Genomic DNA, 21,400 nt, shown 5'->3' with positions numbered 1-21,400 from the left:
TCCTAAGAAGCTAGAAACACCAATCAGAAAGAATATATGCACCCCTATGTTCATAGCAGCGTTATTTACAATAGCTAAGACCTAGGAATAGCTAAGTGCCCATCAGTAGATGGATTAAAAAACTGTGGTACACTTACACCATGAAATACTACACAGCAGTAAAAAAGAAGGATCTCTTACCCTTTGAGACAGCATGGAGGGTTCTGGAAAGTATTTTGCTAAGTGAAATAAGCCAGTCAGAGAAAGACAAGTATCATATGATCTCACTTATATGTGGAATCTAATGAACAGCATAAACTGATGAACCAAAAACATCCAGAGATATTGAAGCATGCAACAGATTGACGTGTTTCAAAGGGAAGGAGGCAGGTGGGAAGAGATTAACCAGTGAACTTACATGCATATATGTGTAGCCCATGGACAGAGGATAGTATGGGGAAGGCCTGGGGAGGGGAGGACAGGAACAGGGTGGAGGGGGTCAATGGGAGAAAAGGAGGGACATCTATAATACTGTCAACAATTAAGATAGTAAATTTAAAAAATATTCAAATGCAAGAATAGTCACTAGGACAGTTAAAATGACCTGTGGCTTCATGTGACTTGGATTCTATTTAAATGTCATATCTTCTTAAGGTGAGCACTGAAATATGCAACTTTGTAGGAGTTACATTTGGGGGACCCACCGGATATTGTCATTCCAAGCATATCCCTGCCCAACTGCCCTCTGAGTTTTCCATCAGCCAAGCCACAACTATGACTTACTAGTGGGCAAGTTTTAAAGACTTCCTTAAAGATTAAAATTGCATTTCAATAATTAGTTGGTATTCTTTGACACTATCACCACACAGTGATGGTCCTTCAGGTGAGAGCCAGAAGGCCCGATTTTATATCGGGTATCTCTGCCATTTTTGAAGCAGACCTAAAAAAGACTTTCCCTCCAAGCAGGCTAGTATTCAATAAGCCTGGTATTGATTTCTGTGTAATTTCCCTACAGGCCAGGACAATTCAAAGGAATCCAAACGCATTACCCAGCCATCCAGAGAAGCCAAATCATACAGATTCAGGTCGTACAGTAAGATTCGGATGCTGAGTCACACAGCTCAGCTTGGTGAATATCAGCACTGGTTGCCATGCTACACCTTACGCAGAAAAAAAATAATCCTGGAAAAATCAAGCTTTCCATCCTCTGCTTTCCTCTGATGAAAACCCATGTTTGATGGTCCTTGATTCTCTTTCAGAAATCCCCTTCAGTAAATCTGCTTCTGCACAGAACAGAGAGCACCTGCCTGTGATTTGGCTGGCTGTGGCTAGACTGGCACAGAGGAGAGCTACATCTTAGAGCATTTCAGCAAAATACAAACAATAGACTCAAGTGAGGGCAACAGGTTTTATCACATGTTGCATGAACTTGACGGCTACCACAATTTTGGGAGGAGGCCTTATTTTATGTGGTTTTTTTTTCTCTGTAAAAGCAAATATTATGTGGAAGAATATTAATTAAACTTTATCTCAGGGATAAATAATTTCTTATATTTACCAATTTTTAATTTAGTTAATCTTCATTCATCTAGCAAGTATTTCTTGAATTCCTACTATGTACCACCTGACTGAGCTGGTTGATTGAACATATTACTTCTCATGTTTTTGGCAGTTCACTCTATGTTTCAGTCCTCAGCTGCCATTTTCTGTTTCAATAGATGGTCTCATTTAGTTCCCTGTTTATCGTGAAATATTGTTAAAATCTGAAATCACTTCCCCCACTTTTCTAAAGCAAGAGTAATAATCCTATATAATAAAAGGCTAATATGCAAATCGACTGAATGGCAGAACAACCAGTCACTGTGATGTGCACTGACCACCAGGGAGCAGACCCTCAACACAGGAGCTGCCCCCTGGTGGTCAGTGCGCTCCCACATGGGGAGCGCCACTCAGCCAGAAGCGGGGCTCACGGCTGGTGAGCACAGTGGTGGTGGTGGGAGCCTCTCTTGCCTCTGTGGTAGTTGGACATCCCCCGAGGGCTTCCGGACTATGAGAGGGTGCAGGCTGGGCTGAGGGACCCCCCCCACCCCCGCCCTGAGTGCACAAATTTTGTGCACTGGCCTCTAGTTATGATTTTAAAAAGTCAAATTGATTTAATATATTCAAATATTAACTTTCTTGCTAATTTCAATGCCAACAGATTTTAAGTCACTAATATAAAAAGGGTTCAATGTGACAAGAAAAACAAAAAATTAGGTACACTCTGCCCATCAGTGACCCTGGGAACTTGTCATAAAATCTTATAAATTCTGAAAGGATGAAATATATGGTTGGAGAGAGACATTTTAAGAAATCATATATAGTTATAACAATACATTCAGCTAACTAATTGGGGCCTGTTTGCAGTAAAGACCCAACCTGCTGTCCATCACCAATGCAACAGAGAGCATTAGCAACGTGCCACTGCGTACTCATGAGCCATGGAGGGTTGTGACATGAAAATTACCCTTCAGCCAGCTCCTGCAACGCTGATTCCAAATGGAACCCTTGGGGAAATATTTGGTCAGGACTGTGCTTTCAAAAGAAAGCAAATGCACTTTAAAAAATTAAAATTTTAGAGGCAAGGGCTTTACCAGAACCATGGGGATTAGGTGGATTTAGCTGTAATTTTAGACCAAACAAGGCTAGTTTCAGGAGAGTCTCCAACAGGGGTTTTAAAAAGTTAAAGAAAACATGCTAACGCAATGAAATTCCATGCAGGCTGCCTGGTGACAAATGAAGGAGTGGCCACAGCTCATAACAATCATAAATGGTTGTTAAGACTAAAGGAAATCAAAATATATAGAGTATACCGAGATTTTTATAGGAGTTGTTTTTTTTTTTTTTTTTTACTGAAATGACCAATTCCAGTAGATAAAGCTGAATTTGCATTGAGTCTTCCAGTACAAAATCAAAGTAAGTATTAGGCAATGCAGGTCAAGAGTAACACGTCTCTAATATATATATACTGGAGGCCTGGTATACGAAATTCGTGCACTCAGGCGGGGAGGGGTTCCCCCAGCCCAGCCTGTGCCCTCTCACAGTCTGGTAGCCCTCAGGGGATGTGCTGACAGTTGGACATCCTTAGCACTGCCCCAGAGGGGGGAGAGGCTCCCACCGCCGCCACTGCACTCGCCAGCTGTGAGCCCAGCTTCTAGCTGAGTGGTGCTCCTCCTGTGCAAGCACACTGACCACCAAGGGGCAGCTCCTGCGTTGAGCATCTGCCCCCTGGTGGTCAGTGCAAGTCTTAGCGAGCAGTTGTTCCACTGTTTGGTCGATTTGCATATTAGCCTTTTATTATATAGGATATTTCTGATATAAAGCAAAAAGGGAATTGTTTTAACTGAAGTGTTGAGGTTAATTACATGTTCCAGCATCACTGGATGTTGCCCTCATTCCACACAACAACTGGCTGGGTCTTTGGTGTGACTATATTGTTATAACCAGTTCAGTCTTAGGATTTACATATTTTCCTGCCAACCACATGAAGTTCATGCTTTTTATCCAGGAGTTCGAAAGCTCCTCTCCCTAGCCTCATGTTACCCATGACCTTGGGTTCTTCCAGCATGTGTGTTATGGACGGTGGGTCTCCTTCCTGTCTACTTCCTTGTCTTCCTTTTTCTCTTTTTGTCTTTTCTTTTGCCCCAGAACCCACCACATTCATTAAGACCTGAGCCTTTGACTCACATTAAACCCGGAAACCCCTCCTCTCTTGATGTGTCTGACACCCCTTTCATGAAGGGTCTCTGCTCGTTTCCTGTGGCTGCTGTAACAAATTACACAACCTGCATAGCTTCAAACAGCAAAAAATTATTCTCCTACAGTTCTGGAGGTCACAAGTCCAGAATGAGTCTCACTAGGCCAAAATCAAGGGGGCGGCAGGGCTGGTTCCTTCTGGAGACTCCAAGAGAGAGTCCATTTCTAAGTCGTTATGATCAGAATGTTTGTGTTCCCTTCAAATTCATCCGTTGAAATCCTAACCCCCAATGTGATGGTATTTACTGGATGTGAACTGTAACTAAAAATTTAAAAAATAAAACAAAAGAGAAACCAAACCCTCTATGTCTCTGATTACCTGAAAGATACAGACCAACCTGGCTCATTTCCATTTCTCACCAAGCAGGGGTAGACTCACTCAAATACTGCACAACTCACATTTCTGTCCCTTAAACTAGCTGCTGCTCTTCTCTCAAGGCCTTTGTCCAAGGGAGAAAGACCCTGCTCCTCCCTCTTCCCTTGGCCAATGCTCACTTGTCTTATTTTAATGAGACTTAAGCATAGAGAGCATGTGAAAAGCAGACCTTGCAATTACCTTTCTGTAACTCCCTACTCCTCCTCCCTCCAATTCTCTTCACTTAGCATGAAACCCAGGTATCCCGTCTGCTAGCATCATAGGACCAAGCCTGCCAGGATTGCAGAAGCAGCGGCCAGCCTGCCTCCATCGTGCACACCAAGAGGCGATTTCCTAAGTGACGGGAGAATTTCAGAGACACGTCAGATCCCAAATGGAGGGGATAGAATTGGCAGTTCAAACAACTCTTTGATTTCCAAGCCAAGAAGCTATAATTTACATAAATGACAGGAAATGCATGCTCCTTTACATCAAAGCCTGTGCATTTCAGCGTCGACCTGACCATCTGTGCCAGGATGGCTAACAGAACCCACGTCTCAAAGGATATGCAAGTGGAATTCACCAATTTATATTTTGGGAGAGAATGATGATATCAGTGCTGAAAAGGACCCTGGTCATCACCTGGCCCACCCACTCTGCTGAATATAGATAAGAGCAGATGGATGTAGGTAGAGCAGGTGACTCACTCAAGGTGACTTAGCTCACCAAGGCAACAGCAGATGCGGGTACAGTGTGTCTCGAGCCCCATGTGAGTGTTACTCTAACAGGCACTTGTTCTTTGTAATGACTTCCCATCCCCATGGTAGCAGAGCGAAAAACAAGTCAAGAGGGATTTGGAATCTGCTCCCAGTTCTGTGGTCCTGAGGAAGCTGCTTGTTAATAGGCACAAGTGCTGTCTGCTGTAATCCTACCTCAAATAAAACTGCACCTCTCTAGCTTTACCCCCACTGGCTCTCTCGGGCTCCAGAGTCCCTTGACACATGTAGGGAAGGTTGTGTCCAGGGCCTGCTGTCAGTGATGGTCTGGGCGGAGAGAGGCCAGCCTGTGCCTGTGACATCATTCCTCGGCCTCAGTTGTCTCCAGGTGCGATACTGGGTGTGTTAGTCTGCTGGGCTGCCATGACAAAATATCATAAACTAGGGGCTTAAACAACAAAAATGTGTTTTATCACAGTGTTGGAGGGTAGAAGCTAGGATCAAGGTGCCAACCAGTGCACTTTCTGGGGAGACCTCTCTTCCTGGCTTGCAGACAGCCACCTTCTTACCATATCCTCACCTGGCCTTTTGTCAATGCCTGTGCATGCGGCAAGTGAGAGAGCAGGCTCTCTTCTTATAAAAACACACATCCTGATGAATCAGGACCCACCCTTTGACTTAATTTAACATTCATTACTTCTTTTAAGACCTCATCTCCAAATACAGTGACACTGGGGGTTAGGGCTTCAATGCGTGAATTTTGGGGGGACACATACATTCAATCCATAAACCAGGGGCAGGAGTGCCCACTCCGAGGCTGCTGCTGTTCCCCGCTGTCCAGGCAGCTTGCTCATGTATTTTTGGTGTCCCCAGAAAAACGTTTAGGTTTGATTCTTTACGTGTGCAGCTGAGCAGAAAAGCATTTCAAGATGTTGACTTCTCTTTCTGGAATGAACGGTACTGTCCTTTCATTCACTGAATCCACGTGATTGGGCTGTGGCAGCACTGTTGTGCTCTGAGCTGATGGAACCCCAGGTTTCAGTGGGGCCCCTCTGGCCCTGTGTTTCTCAGCCCCCCCCCCTTGCAGAGTAGAAATGTTGCCCCCAACAACCAGTCCTGGCTGAAAGGTCAACTACACAATGAGCTCCAGCAAAACAAAAATGAACCGGGAGGGAGGGACTGCGATGCAAGAAAAAAGCTGATGAGCACAGATGGCGATAAACACATACATCTAATTGACGATGAGCTATAAAAATCAGTATTGTTCTCAGGTTGGTAAATGTGGAATTAAAGCTGGACAAAAGTGGTAAGAGAAGATCACCTTCATCTTATTAAGGGGTTGGCTATAGCTAGTGAGATACAAAAAACTTAGTATTCAATTAAGGTTATAATAAAGTTCGTGCATTCACAATTTAAGGGTAACGACCGAGGCACAGAAAACAGTTTGTAATTTCTGAATCAATGGAAATAAGTGCTGGCGAAGAAAACACAATAAATAAATCCACTCAACAAAAGGCAGGAAAGGAGGAAAAAAGGAAGCAAAGGAGGAAAAGCATAACAAAGTGAGATGGCAGCAATGCATCAAAATGCGTCACAAGAAGCACCAGTGGAGCAGTATGAGCCTGCCATCTTTTTATGGAAGAGCATTTGAATATTGGTAATTGCATATGATTTGACTTATTATATAGCAGGCAACAAACAAGGGAATGGACTTTTAAAAATATGTTTTTATTGATTTCAGAGAGGAAGAAAGAGGGCGAGAGAGAGAAACATCAATGATGAGAGAATCATTGATCATCTTCCTCTTGCATGCCCACAACCCGGACATGTGCCCTGAATGGGAATCAAACCAGTGACCTCCTGGTACATAGGTCGACGTTCAACCACTGAGCCATGCCAGCCGGGCAAGGAAATGGACTTTTAAAAATTCAACTATACGATGCTGGAAAGAGGCATACCTAAACAGAATGTGGGGAAAGATTGGAAGAAAGTTGATTAGAAGACACAGACGCCCATGTTAACCAAAAGCTGCCGACACAACTGGACAGTGTCGGCAAAGCAGAATTTAAGGGGCAAAGCACCATCAGGGATAAAACCAGATGCTTTCAAGATAAAACAAATGTTTTCCAGAGAGCAAGCAGCAACCATAGACCTGCACGTGTCTAAAAAGTATGTGGCTTAATATATAAAAAAAGACAAACTATAAAACAAATCTACTCAATTATCTATCTGCCTCAGAAAATTATAAGAGGAAGTTAACATATGTGCATCATAGAAACAACTCTATCAGAAATTGATAGGACAAGCAAGAAACAATTGTACTGTTAAAAAAGATAAGATATGCAAAGTACCATTTACACAAGACTGAAAAGAAGTATAGTCTCTCCCTTATAAAATGGAGACTATACCATTTTTTTCAAGTTCATATTCAACATTGAAAAAAATGGTCATGTGTTCGGTCACAAAGAAAAATCTTCAACAAATACCAAACAACTAATAGTATCCGGGTGACAATGAAATTAAATAAAGCTTGGGAATAAGGAAAACGCTTATTGTGTAGGATATTGCCTGGATGCAACAGTAGCCCCAGTGCGCTCCCAGGCAGGCTGTCCCAGACATGATGCAGCAAAAGGGACCCAGAGGACCACATTCAGATGCTGGCACCCCAGAGCTGATGAAATCAGCCACGTCACAGGGAGGGAAGCAGGTGGAGAAAGGGTAAGACACACCTCGGAGAGGGTGCGAGTGTGAACTCCGAGTCCCAGGGTCCCGGGTGCTCCTGGGTCCGCTCTCTCCTCTGCCACCTCAGCTTCCCATTGAGGGTGTGGTTGTGAGGACTGGAGTTGAGGTGCCCTGGCCACTCGACATGCCTGCTCCTTGGAGAGACACCGGGAAACAGGCGTGGCTGGGCTATAGCTCACTGGTCTGTAGCTTACTAGTCTGTAGCTCACTAGTCTGTAGCTCACTGGTCTGTAGCTCACTAGTCTTTTGAGGAGACATGGTTTTCATCTGTTTCTTGGGCAGAGCACCGGGCCGTGGAGAGACCATGATGGGCGTTCCTAATGGCTGGGCGAGTCTCGGGGAGACAACACACCCAGAGGTGACACAATCATGACTTTCCAGCCCTTTCCTGCTATTCGCAGACCTTCTTTAACACATCATATTTTAAGGACTTATTGCATCTATCCCTGACATGTCTTACAGGTTACTAGCTTACTTTTTGTACTTAATACATCTATCAATTTTGCTGTGTTCATAAGCCACTTACTCTTTATCTTACCTGGCCCACCCTATGGCTGCACTGTATGTCATAAAGTAACGGCTTACTTAAAACCCATGCTGCACGCATTCTATGGTTTCATGATTCACTCCACAGGCTCTTCGGAGCACCCGAGTGAGCTCTTCCTCTAAAGCACGCAAAGGTTTTAGCCTGGGTACGGACTCGTGGGGCAGAACCACTGCTCATAGAAACACACGCACACATAGCACATGCACACACAGTACAAACACACACACAGATACTCATACACACAGACTCACACACACAGAGAGACTCATACACACAGACTCACACACAGACACACACACACAGACTCATACACACAGACTCACACACAGACACACACACACACAGACTCATACACACAGACTCACACATAGACTCACACACACAAGACTCATACACACAGACTCACACACAGACTCACACACACAAGACTCACACACACAGACTCACACACACAAGACTCACACACACAGACTCACACACACAGACTCACACACACACAGACTCACACACACACAGACTCACACACACAGACTCTCACACAGACACAGACTCACACACACAGACTCACACACACACACAGACTCACACACACAGACTCACACACACGGACTCTCACACACACAGACTCACACACACAGACTCTCACACACAAGACTCATACACACAGACTCACATAGACTCACACAGACTCACACAGACTCACACAGACTCACACAGACTCAGTGTACCTCAGGGGAACAGAAAGTGACTAGGCAGTTTGGATGGCTAATCTGCATCTTCAACAGCATCGTTTTTATTCCTAACTACTGATAACCATCTGATCGTGGAGGAGATTATGGCAAACTTCATCCTGTGAGGAGTTGAGTTTAAACTTACAGTGAATCCTACTGGCAGCTGTGACTGGAATATAAAATTAACATTTATAGTTATATCCTATTGTTATCAATATTACATCATATTACCTTTATCATTGTTATATCATAATATAGATAAAACAGCATAAAGTATTCTGGGCCTTGGCCTTGCTCTGACTTTAGGTGAGTTCCTCTCCGGAGGGCTCTCATCTGTCTGCCCGCATACCTGTTGTTTGCATGACCACCAGGTCACAGGGTCTTACAATCAAGCTCAGGATGGTGATGTCGGCCCTGACATGCTCAGCGTTTTCTCACCCATCCCCTGTGTTCTTCTTGCAAGGCTGGTGGGCTCTTCGACATTCGACAACAAAAACAATCAGGCACATTTCACCATTTGTCCAAAATATAAGCCCTTGTCTAACCCTGAAATGCAGACAGAAGAAACTCCACCTGCGCTGCTCCTGTTCAATGTCACGGGCAGGAGAGAGAGTGTCGCCCTACCTGGTAGGAGGGCTCCTTTATGTCCAACGTGATGTTTATTCGGGAAGGGGTAAGAATTTTTAGAAAGTGAAAATATAACCTCAAAGACCACTTCCCATTTTGTCCTTTGACCTGAAGCTAGAAAATGAGTAAGAGAATTTTTAATTTGGAGAGCATTGGTGATGCATGTGCGTGCGCGTGTAGGCATGTGTATGTGTGTGTGTGTGTGTGTGTGTGTGTGTGTGTGTGTGTGTGTGAAGGGGATGGAAGAAGAAAAACTTAGTTGCTACTCCAACTCTGGGAGGTGTTTCTCAGCTGGTTAGAACAGTGGTCAGCAAACTGCGGCCCCTTGAGTGTGGCTCTTCCACAAAATATCACATGTGGGCGCGCACGTACAGTGTGATTGAAACTTCGTGGCCACACTCAAGGGGCCAAAGAGCCGCATGTGGCTCGCGAGCCACAGTTTGCCGACCACTGGGTTAGAAGAACCAACTGTGTTTAAATCAAGAACTCAGACTGCGAATTAGAGATTACGTGGCCCTGGCCCTGTCCCTGAAGCACATGGTCATCTCTTTATATGAGGAGCGTCTGGGATTTTCCATAATGAAAAGGAAACTCAGAGCCAGATGTTTCCTGGAGGAGCTCGGAGATCTCCGGCTGCAGGTGCCAGTAACCCCTGCATTCTGACACTTCCAATAGAGGTTTAAATTGGGAGTTTTCGATCCACTTGGTGGCGATGACTGGCAGTGTGAACGCAGCAGGCATAAATTTCTCCTATTTTTTGGAGACTCCCACCACAGGGGTGATGTTCCTCGGAGTGATTTATACAAGCAGGAGCACCCGAGTGAGCACTTCCTCTAAAGCATGCAAAGGTCCAGGCCCAGCAGCATCATTCCTCCTGGTCTTGGCCAGCCCTCCACTGCTGCCCCTTTCCCCCACTGTCTTTCTCAGCGAGATCCACAGGTGCTCCCTGCCGCCCAGGGGACGACCTCCAGCAGCGCCCAGCCTCTCCTCCCTGCCTTTGTGACGGCAATCCTGTTGCCTTCCCTTTTCTCTGCACGGCCTGGCTTCTTTTTGTTGTTGTTGTTGTTGTTTGCTTGTTTGTTTTTAATATATTTCTTTATTGATTTCAGAGAGGAAAGGAGAAGGAGAGAGAGATAGAAACATCAATGATGAGAGAGAATCATTGATCGGCTACCTCCTGCACACCCCCTACTGGGGATCAAGCCCGCAACCCAGGCATGTGCCCTTGGCCCGAATTGAACCTGGGACCCTTCAGTCCGCAGGCTGATGCTCTATCCACTGAGCTAAGCCAGCTAGGGCCTGGCTTCTGTTTTCACAGAACACCCCTAATGAATGACACGTGTGGGAGCACCTGATTCCTAGGGCAGGTGGAAATTTCCATCCACTCCCCAAACACCACATTTGAAAGGGGGACTTTCCCCTCCAGAGATGGGTCATAGACTCTTTGCATTTGGACTTGACTTTTATGGCTAGTCTGTCTGTCACTTTTCAGAGCCTCCCAGTGTGGAAGAGCATGCACGGTGGCCGCCCAGACATTCATGAACTCAAGGGCAGCGCAGGAATAAAAGTGCACCAGTGCATTCCAGCAAAATGGCACCTCTAGTGGGCAGGGCTGTCCTGAGGTGACTGCATCCTTGGTGACGAGCAGGGCTGCCCACCAGCAGTTGCACCCTGAGTCCATGATCACCCCTAGAGTTGCTCCTCAGATTCCATGTCATCCTGTGCCACTTAAGTAGAAAGGATCAGTTAAGCTGCAAGCACGCTCCCAAGCTATAGCTGAGCATGTTAATTCTAGTTCTCATAGGAAATCCACAGGGTGGGTTCAGGGGTCGGGGGGCAGGGACTCTCACCCTCTAGCACCAGGCTCTTGTCAGAATTCTCCATCTGGTGTCAGGCAAGGACAGTCATAGACCTGCCTCCAGGCATTTTAAATCTTTGCTTCCCAATGACCATAAACGAATCTCCTTTCTCATACCCCAATGGGACAGCTGGTCAACCAGACGCTAGAGCAGCAGTTCTCAACCTGTGGGTCGCAACCCCTTTGGCGGTTGAACGACCCTTTCACAGGGGTTGCCTAAGACCATCCTGCATATCAGATATTTACATTACGATTCATAACAGTAGCAACATTACAGTTATGAAGTAGCAACAAAAATAATTTTATGGTTGGGGGTCACAACATGAGGAACTGTATTTAAAGGGCCAGAAGGTTGAGAACCACTGCACTAGAGGGAGGTTAAGGCAAAGACAGAAAAGAATGAGAATGGGAAACACTCTTCAAAGCCCCAAAGCAAAAAACATATTTAGCTTCTGCAATTCTTCAGACATCTAAACAATTCCTGAATGTTAGAAATTTAGAAACTGTGCCCCGCTTGGAATAATTGGAACTGATTGTGGAAGGGCCTGCCTTTCACTAACCCATTTACAGTAGGATCTGCTTCTCATAGCCAACTGCCAGACGGCTGTTTATTCAATAACTTCAATGCTAACGGGCCCCCAGGCAAGGAGATTGCTTGGCCACCAACTGTGGAATCTCCCCGCTCCCTCCTGTTTCCTGAGGTGGCCTGGCTGTGGTCCAGGGCCTCCTGAGATCTCAGCCAGCGGGAGGAGTACCTGCCCGGCCTCTTCTCAGCACCACGAGGCTTCATCCCACACACGCTGAGTCTTGAGGAGACAGGAAGGGCGTAAAGAACATGTCCTGTTTTGTTCCCGTGCCATGATGGCTCAATTTCTTATACAGTGGGGCCTTGACTTACGAGTGTCCCGACTAACGAGTTTTTTGAGATACCAGCTGTCTCTCCACCAATTTTTTGCATTGAGTTGATAGAGTAATTTGAGTTAACGAGCTCCTTAATGAGCTCGGTCTTGGAACGAATTAAACTCGTAAGTCAAGGCCCCACTGTAGTTTATAGTAATAAAGTATGCACGACTCTTATACCTGAAGAGCAGGGACAGAAATGCAGACTGAGTCGTCAGGAAAACTTCTGAACCAAGAGCACCTGGGGAAATGGTGTCAGGAGGACACTGCTGAGCCGTCTCTTAGGGGCCATCATTAGGCGCTCCTGCTAATCAGGTTTGGGATGTGCCTCCTGTAAAGGCAGGAGATTGTATGTAGAGATGTCAGGAGGCAAAGGGTTTGGATGCGGCTCTCCCGGGGTGGGCGTGGACCTCTGGGAATTTTAATACCAGTACTTTCACATTGTCATATTATCTACACGATTTTCTTAATTTAATACGAAGATGCCATTTGTCTTTTTCACAGTGTTGACATTTGCACTGATGGTGCGGAAGCAAAGGTGGGCATATTAGGGAGAGTTCTCCAGAGAAACTGAACTAACAGGGTGTGTGTGTGCATGTGTGCGTGCGTGTGTGTGTGTGTGTGTGTGTGTGTGTGTGTCTGCCTGTCTGAATGTGCACACATATGTACAGAGAGAAAGAGGGTAAGGTCCTCTCATTGAACTTGCCTAAGAGACCTTTGAGAAAAGGTTGAAGGCATTTTCCCCACCCCCGCCCCCCAATCCTGATGGGAAGGTACTTCCTTCATCCTATGAACCAGCCTCAAAGCAATAGGTTCATTAGCATTGCAGGTATTGCTTCATTTCCTTCTCACAGCACTCAATCCTGTAGGTGTTGAGGCCATTTGACAGAGGGGGACATTGAGGCACAAACCCAAGGTCTCTGACTCTATAGCTCACTCCAGCCATATCTGTCTCCCCCCACCCCCCCTAGTTCTTTCATTTCCTGATTTTTCTTTGATTTCCTCAGTGAAATTTCCCAATTTTTTTGTATCCATTAATAGCTAAGTGGAGACCAATTGAAATATTGAGTATGGTGGGGGATTTATCCCAATTCAGATCATTGAAAAAACCATTTGGATTTGGGTCATTTATCTAATTTCACAAGTTTCTCAATTCTATTGATATCTGTATTAAAATTTTCAAGTGAGCCCGCTTCCTTTCTCACTGTAGCATAGCTAGGGCACGCTGGACTTAGTTCCATGACATTGTAAACAAATAACGAGGTGACACTTCGACATTTCATGGAGACATTTGCTTAAAAGCCGTTACATCAACTTAACGGAACAGATTCAAAATATAGTATAAAGTGAAATATACTCATCATACGCTGTCAAGGTTGTCAAATATGTATACAGACTTTACCTACATGTCTTATTTGTATCATTTATCTGTTAAAATTATTTTTTGTAATTAAGTGGTCAATCATAATTGCTTTTAATATTGGGTTCTTTCTTGAATTTGGTATTTATAGTGAAACGGTGTCTTAAAGCTCCCGTTCTCCAGTGCCCTCGGTGAACTTCGAACAGCGTGCCTCTGACACCAACATAACACCAAACGGAACCTCCCTCACACCCCCTCTAAATGCGCTCTTGTTTCCAAACCCATCACGAGTGAACTGAAAACTTATCACAAACATTTCTCACAGCACAGCCAGAGGTGAGACACGCTGTACTTTGGCTTTGCGTTCTTCCACTAAATAGAATTGATAGATGCAAAACCTATTTATTTCATCTGTAGCAACATTAACAGTTTTTGTTGCGGTGGTAAGAAAACAGAAACCACTTTAACCATCTTAGGGAACAGTTCAGTGACATGAAGTCACTCCCCACCCATCTCCAGAACTTCCTCACCTTCCCCGGCTGAGCCTCTGTCCCCATGGTAACAGTGTTCGGGAAGCTTGATTACGCGCTCAGCGTAGAGTCCACCTAGTGTCACATGAATGGCTGGCGATCACGTGGTCCTCATCCAACTTGTTGATCAAATATGAACGGCAGAAGTCAGACCGTGGTTCTTTAACATGCTAACCGAGAACCCATTGGTCGCTATGGCAACCCGTCACTCAGCACTCTGCAAGCTGTTGTCCAGCTAGCGATGCTCCCTCCTGTGTTCAGTCTCCTCACAGCTCTCCTCTGTGCTCACAAGAATGTCAGTCTTTGTCAAAGGACTTGCTGAAGTCCAGCTCACAGCCCCAGGAGCCCATCCCTGATATCTAACAGATCCTTCCGATCTAACAGACCAGGGATCTTGCTTTAATAAATGCTTTTGACAGGACTTTCCCTTCAGGACACCTGCTGGCTCTTAATTGCTGTTCTTGACTATAAATACACTGCAAGGCCTGTGTATGTCCAGCACCTTCAATTGTTTCATCGGGTTAGAGGACCCACTTGTCTGTACTCTACACGGACAGGTACATCTAGAGACAACGTCCAAGCAGATGCCACTTTCTCCAATGCTGCCTGCCACCTGGCATGGCCTTCCTTTCAGTATCCGGCACTGTCTGATACACACCCTCCATCGTAGCTGCCCATCACCTCCTCCACACCCCGGCACAGCCTGATCCCCCGGGCTGCCCGCCATGCTGTTAGGTACCTCTGGACCCCCACCCTAGCCCCCAGGTGCCACCATCCCTGCAATTCTTCGTGACAGCCCTCCTTCTGAATTTCCAGTAAAGCACGCATTCATCTCTTCTCAATCAGCTGTGTGTGTCTGACATATTTCCACAGACCCTTCCACTCGCCAAGTATTGTTTTCCTCTCTGAATCCTCACACAGTCTTTTGAGCTAAGTATTACCCAGTACCTCCACCTGGAGATGTGGAATCAATGCTGATAAAGGGAAATAACCTGCCCGGGCACTGGGCCTGCGTGAAGTGGCCTCTGAGCCCTGGGCCACGCTGGGCTACAGGACCAGTTCCTTCCTGCCACTTCAATGGAACATCCCCTTCTTTCTTTTTTTTTTTTTTTAAAGATATATTTTTATTGATTTCAGAGAGGAAGAGAGGGGAAGAGAAAGAAACATCAGTGATGAGAGAGAGAGAATCGCCACGGGGATTGAGCCTGCAACCCCGGACAGGTGCCCTGACTGGGAATCCAACCGTGACCTTCTGGTTCATAGGTTGATGTTCAACCAAGAAGCCACGCCAGCTGGGCTCCCTGTTACTTTTTAAGTCTCTGAAGATAAAATGTTTAGCATTTCCGGTAAGTCCATGATGGGCTAATGTTCTCATTTAGATGAGCTAGATTTCCACCAGCTGCTCACTCAATGGAGGAAACCCCCAGCACCAGTCACCCATGATGAGACGGTGCTTTCCCGTGACAGTTACAGGAGCCCCGTCTCTCTGCACCCACATGTTTCTCCTGCAGAATCTCGCTGATCCTGCGGGCTTTCAACCAAGCACCTGTCCTCGGGGCACAGTGTCACAACTTAATCTCGTCGATTAAATATTTCATTTGGAAAGAAATAAAGCAAGTGTCACACGGCCCCCTCCCCAAGAAAGTATTCATATCTTTGACCTGAAATGGCAAGGCGTCATGCCTGTACCAGCTTACATCTCCGCCCTGCATCCCCATTTCTGAGGCAGGTGGCATTAGTGGCTGCATCATACGATTGTTGTGTGAGTAATCCATATGCATCAACTAATTTGCAAAGCTATGTGAACAACAGAGGCATAATAATTGCTCCTTGTCCTCCTCACTAATACTTCCTCCCAGAAATTATGCAAAAACATGAAGACCAGGCCTGGAGACCAAGCTCTGTCAGGGTGCCCTTGTGCCAACCTGCCGGAAAGGGAGGCCTGCATGGAGATGCCAAAGAAGGAGGTGGCTGGAGTGGAGAAAACACCGGGGAATGGCAGCGAAGTGATAAGAATGAGGCAGAAGTCCAATGGGTCAGATAACTATGAGAATTAGGTGCACACTCCAGCACCAACCATTCAGCCATAAATATGGATTGACTATAAGCATCCTGACTTGTCCCTCATCACTTTGCCTCTTTCTGATATTCAATATTTTCTGTCTTGCTCACTATTATACAGGAAGATGCTAGGACACAATCCTGTGTGGCCCTGGTAAGAAGGACACACTCGGAAAGCCACCTGTGAGAAGTCCCCGTAAGCACTCGCAAGCCAGGCTTTGCCCACGGCACCGGCACTCCTTGGGGTGTGGCTGCCTTTGCCCCTCGGTTTTCACGTTTAGTGACTAGTGAGTGGTCTGCTGCCACTGAGCTTGGCAAGGCCTGTGCAGCTTGGCAAGGCCCAGCGCTGGCCCCATTGGCAGGAGATAAACGGGCTCTTCCCAGGGGGACCAGGCACGGGGAGTCTGCAATCTGGCCTCTTCCCTTCGCTGTCTTCACAAGCACTCCCTGGAAACCCTCTCCAATCTCGGGAGCAAATGTACTGTGGAAAAACACAGATTTGGGTAAAACCCAAAAGCTTCATAGTCATCATTCACAGGGAAACGAGCGCTCAGCTCCCTGACGTGCCTGTGCTGGATTCGGTGGGGCAAGCGCGACCGCAATGACTCCCGCGCCTGCGGACAGCTCCCTAACACGGGCCCAGTGCTCGGCAGGGAAGTCAAGTTGCTGGCGGTCTTGGGGTTTGGGGCCAGCACAGTGTCGACTCTTTTGAATTGTCCTGTTTTTCGGGTTATGGCTTCAATGGTTGACGTTTACCCTCACCGTTCTCTTCTGTCCAGTATCCAAGCCTTCACATCACTGGGTTTCCCACCCCCTCAACTGGCCGGGCCCCCTAATGCAGATCTCCCAGCAGCCTGGAGCCTGCCGGGACCACGTCACAAGTTGCGTTGAGTCCTATTTGTCTATGCATTTAGCTGTGTCTTGTCCACCTTAGTTGTGTTATCTCCGTTCTAGAGACAAGAAAATGGAGGCTTAGAGCAGTTACCGATTTGCCTGACGCGAGGTCACAAAACCCCAAAACAAACACATGCTGTTGGGTTAACATCATTAAGTTGGACGGAGACAGCTTGAAATCGTGTGGACTGATTCCCCTGCCAGAGATGTGGGCCACGCGGCTGCGGCAGTGTACTCACATGTCCTGGAAGCGATTAGGTCAGGTGTGTAGTTAATGAATCACTAATATTCCAGGGAAGCAGCCGCTAATTGCGATATTTGGTAAAGAACCCAAGTCCGAGGTCGGTTACTGCTCGACTCGGACGCTGATTTACTCCGAAGCACATTCCGTGGTATTTTACTACTCGGCATGGGAAGGGACCCGGCTGAAATGACAGAACTGGGGGATCAAGAATCCCTTCAGGAGCCATGATCCGTTGGGAAAAAAGAGAAAATGTGACCATGACGATAGTGGGAAGACAGTCATCCCAGACTCAGTTTCCCCAGGATGGTGGCACAAATCAGAGTCCCTGCACCGGAAATTCTGATGCTTGCAATAAAAATAAGAGAGTGTGATAAGTGAGTCCTTGCAACCGCTAAGAGCCAAAACATGTCCTTAGCTTTTTGTCATCTGAAGGTTGGCGGCCATTAGCAACAGCCTTGGAGCCAGCCCCAGCAGCTGGACAACGGGTTTCTGCTACAATGTAGACGACCCTAGCACCCAGGTGTTCCCACCTGCAGTGCCTGAGTTTCCTTGCACTGTATTCAGGATTACAATTATTTGCATATCCATTTGCCCTTAAGATTCACATCATCATCATCATCATCATCATCATTGTGTTGCAAGTCCCCCCTCCACCCGCAGTATTGCACTCCCTTTAAAGCCAAATCAAATTAATGCTGGAAGTCACACTATTTTGTCCCATGGAACATGGCTGCAACCCTTAAGCACAGCAACTACACAGAAGTCCTAAAATGCTTATTAATTAAATGTACATGAAAACACGGTATAGTACAATACAAAATAGCATTTGATGGAGCTTTTAAAAAATGAAATATGGGAGAGGGTATGAAAGAATAAAGTGGAAAACTAAATACCAGCTTCAAGATAACACACTATGTTTTGTTTTTATTCAGCCTATATATAGGGCATCCCCAAAATGTATACACATTTAACAGCTGATAACTCAATTGATGCTCATTTCTTTTCAGATTTAACCCACTGGAATGAATAATTATTCAGTGTGTATACATTTTCGGGGGACACCCTGCCTTTGAATCCAAGTGCCTGCCAAGAAGATAAAAGGCTCGTGTCTGTGGGCAAAACGTCCTGATGGTAGTAATTTTTTGAGGTTCAGTCTAAGCCAACTAAAAATGTACCGGTGATCCCCAATTCTGCACCCAGGCTACTAACAAAATTTTAAGGCAACGTCAAAACAGTGTCTTCCCTGCCTCTACCTACAGCCTCAGGGTGTGGTCACCAAACACTGGTCACGCTGCAGATGTCTGGGGAGTTACATGGTGAAGATGGAGCTCACGGATGACGGCCTGATTCAATTTTCCTTACCCTTTGACATAAAATTGCAAGCAGAAATGGCAGCATAGAAGTCATTTTTGAACGTAAAACCTAAAGATTTGTTAGGCAATGCAGAGAGCGTGCGATGTGTTTCAGCGCGATAATGCAATAACAAGCAGGAGGGAGGGAGTGGAACAGAACCGCGTGAACGCCACCACACTGCGCATGTGCTGTTGGATGTAAGTTATTTTGTGGTTTATGGGTTTGGTGCACTTTGCTCCCAAATCACATAGAAGCTGTTTCCCACTCTTTACACAGCCCCCTCGCTCCTTCCTCACAGAGACAGGCCCTAAAGGTGGACCGAGCTGGTGGCCTGGACTGAGTGGGATCGTGAGGAAGGTGCACAGTGATGGTTCTGGACTCAACATTAGGACAATAAAACCCTAAAACACACTTTTTAAAGGATATAGTTAAGATTGTAATTACTTGGGAATGGATAAGTTATAAGGTGATTTTCATAATCAACTTAGGTAGGCACAGGGTAAAAACCTTAGGTGTTAATATTCTATATCTCAGGAGCCTAAAATAACTTAAAAAATTTATTTTCTTGATTTCAGAGAGGAGGGGAGGAGGGGAGAGAGAGAGAAACATCAATGATGAGAGCTAATCATTGATCTGCTGCCTCTTGCATGCCTGACACTGGGGATCAAGCCCACAACTCAGGCATGTGCCCCAACCAGGAATCAAACTGTGACCTCCTGGTTCATAGGTTGACACTCAACCACTGAGCCATACCGGCTGGGCTAAAATATCTTATTAAATCATTTAAAATAAAATTAAATAAATTTAATAACATGTCCAAATATGAATACTTTAAAATATTTTCAGATGTGGCAATAGTGAATAATAAATCCACCCCTTTAAAACTTTTAGGTGGAATGCTAAGTTTATATTATGACACACAACATCTTCGAACGTGGCTCTAGAAAGCGCTTGTATGTGTTCAACATAACAAGCTGATCACCCAGCTTCTTTTAACTGGAACTCCCTGTTAGCCTCTTAGAAAACCTCTCCACTATGAAAACTGACGCCTTCTCGCAGGATGCTACGTCCTTCTTTTCTCCCCTTCTCTCAGAACTTAAGTTCTTGCCCCTTTCCCGTAAAGTTCTGCTCGAATATCCAAAGGTGCATACGCTGAAGAGGTGAGATGTGCAACTCCTTCTGGCTGTAACTGAGGCCTCCCTGCGAGCTAATGTCCATGTCACAGAATCGGGGTGGCCAAATCTGGCTGAGTTGCGGGCCTTGTAAAATTGCCATATGCCCTGTAACACTTATTCTTGATTTCAAATGAACTATGAACTATTCCCATTAGCCGCCAGTTTGACATGCTTGCTCTCCATTGTTGGGAGAAAAACCAGCCTGAGACCCCGAGCGTCCATTTTAAGGACAATGATGCCTCTTGTACAATTTCACTGAACAAATGAATGCAAATGGTAGCAATAATGAGCTAGGGGAAGGTAAAAGGACAGAATGGGGTTTTTCTTTCCATGGGGGAAAAGATTTGGTAAGCACTGAACTGGTTACACACACAAAAAGTTGTGCAACTTGCCTGGGGGCCATAAGCAATATGGTGTCACCATTTTTTTAAAAAATTGAGAAAATTTAGCTGAAATCTGCTGGAAATCAGGAAAGGAAAGCAGGAAAGGGTTCCTGGACGGTAACCCCTCCGCCCTGCGCGAGGAGGTCGATGATTAGGGTGAAGTAGGCCGGTGACTCTTTTTCCTCAGATACCCACTCGTTGCTCCTGGCTTATCACACTCTTGTCCCATAAACATTTTATTATTTATATAATTTTCTAAAAGTAATACAGGTCCTCTGACTAGGTTAAAGTTAAGACAGTCTTCCTCCTATTGTGCGCTAGCCATAAACAGTGATTTTAGAAAATCCGGATGTAACAGGATTGGTGGTCAGCCCTAGTCTCTGCCCAGGGGAGAAAGGGCTGGGGGAGAAGGTTGAGACCAGGAGGGGAAATGGCAGGGACCCCAATTCGAAATGTGGGGAGAAGAAGGACGAGTCTCCTGTGTCCAGTATTCTCCCAGTTCACTTTCCTCAGACCAAAGGTAACCAGGAGAATTAAGGAATTGCTGCCACTTTCCTAGGAGTCCCAGGAACCATCCCTGTCACTACGGCATCCTGTGCACACATCGGCCACCAGGTGGAGCCTGCCCGCACAAAGGGCCAGCCTGGCTTGGGCCATGTGCCCAGACCTCAGGGACAGGCAAGCTCACCCTGGTCATTCATTAGCCTCAGAAGAATGCCACTCAGCATTGACACCACTGATTAAATTCTTTTAAACCCCATTTTTCAAAAAGGCCATTTTATTTTAGCATGCCTAGATTTAAGAAAAGGGGAGAGGAGAATACATTACTCCACCCTCCCCGCTCTCAACTTGCACTCCCAGAAGCGACCTTGAGCATTTTAAGCATCATTCCTCTCCACCCCCCAGTGTTTACTTCCCTGTTTCTCAATAACCTTCTTATATTGTGACTTCTTCATCTGTGCAGTTGGAGAAATGACCCATTGACTGCCTGCTATGGGTCATGGAGTTTCAGTGCTCACACACCTCTTCCTCCCACCACAGAAGACCCCGTTCCTCCCCAGCTCTGCCCAACGTGCTTGTGTAAAGACTTTGGTCAGTTCGGTTTTAGTATTTCCTCAGTCACTGCATACATATTAGTCACAGTTGAGCC

The sequence above is a fragment of the Myotis daubentonii genome, chromosome 3 (genome assembly GCF_963259705.1).
Source record: "Myotis daubentonii chromosome 3, mMyoDau2.1, whole genome shotgun sequence".
Taxonomy (NCBI): Eukaryota; Metazoa; Chordata; class Mammalia; order Chiroptera; family Vespertilionidae; genus Myotis; species Myotis daubentonii.
The sequence above is the reverse complement of the archived record's forward strand: the minus strand, read 5'-3'. Positions refer to the sequence as shown.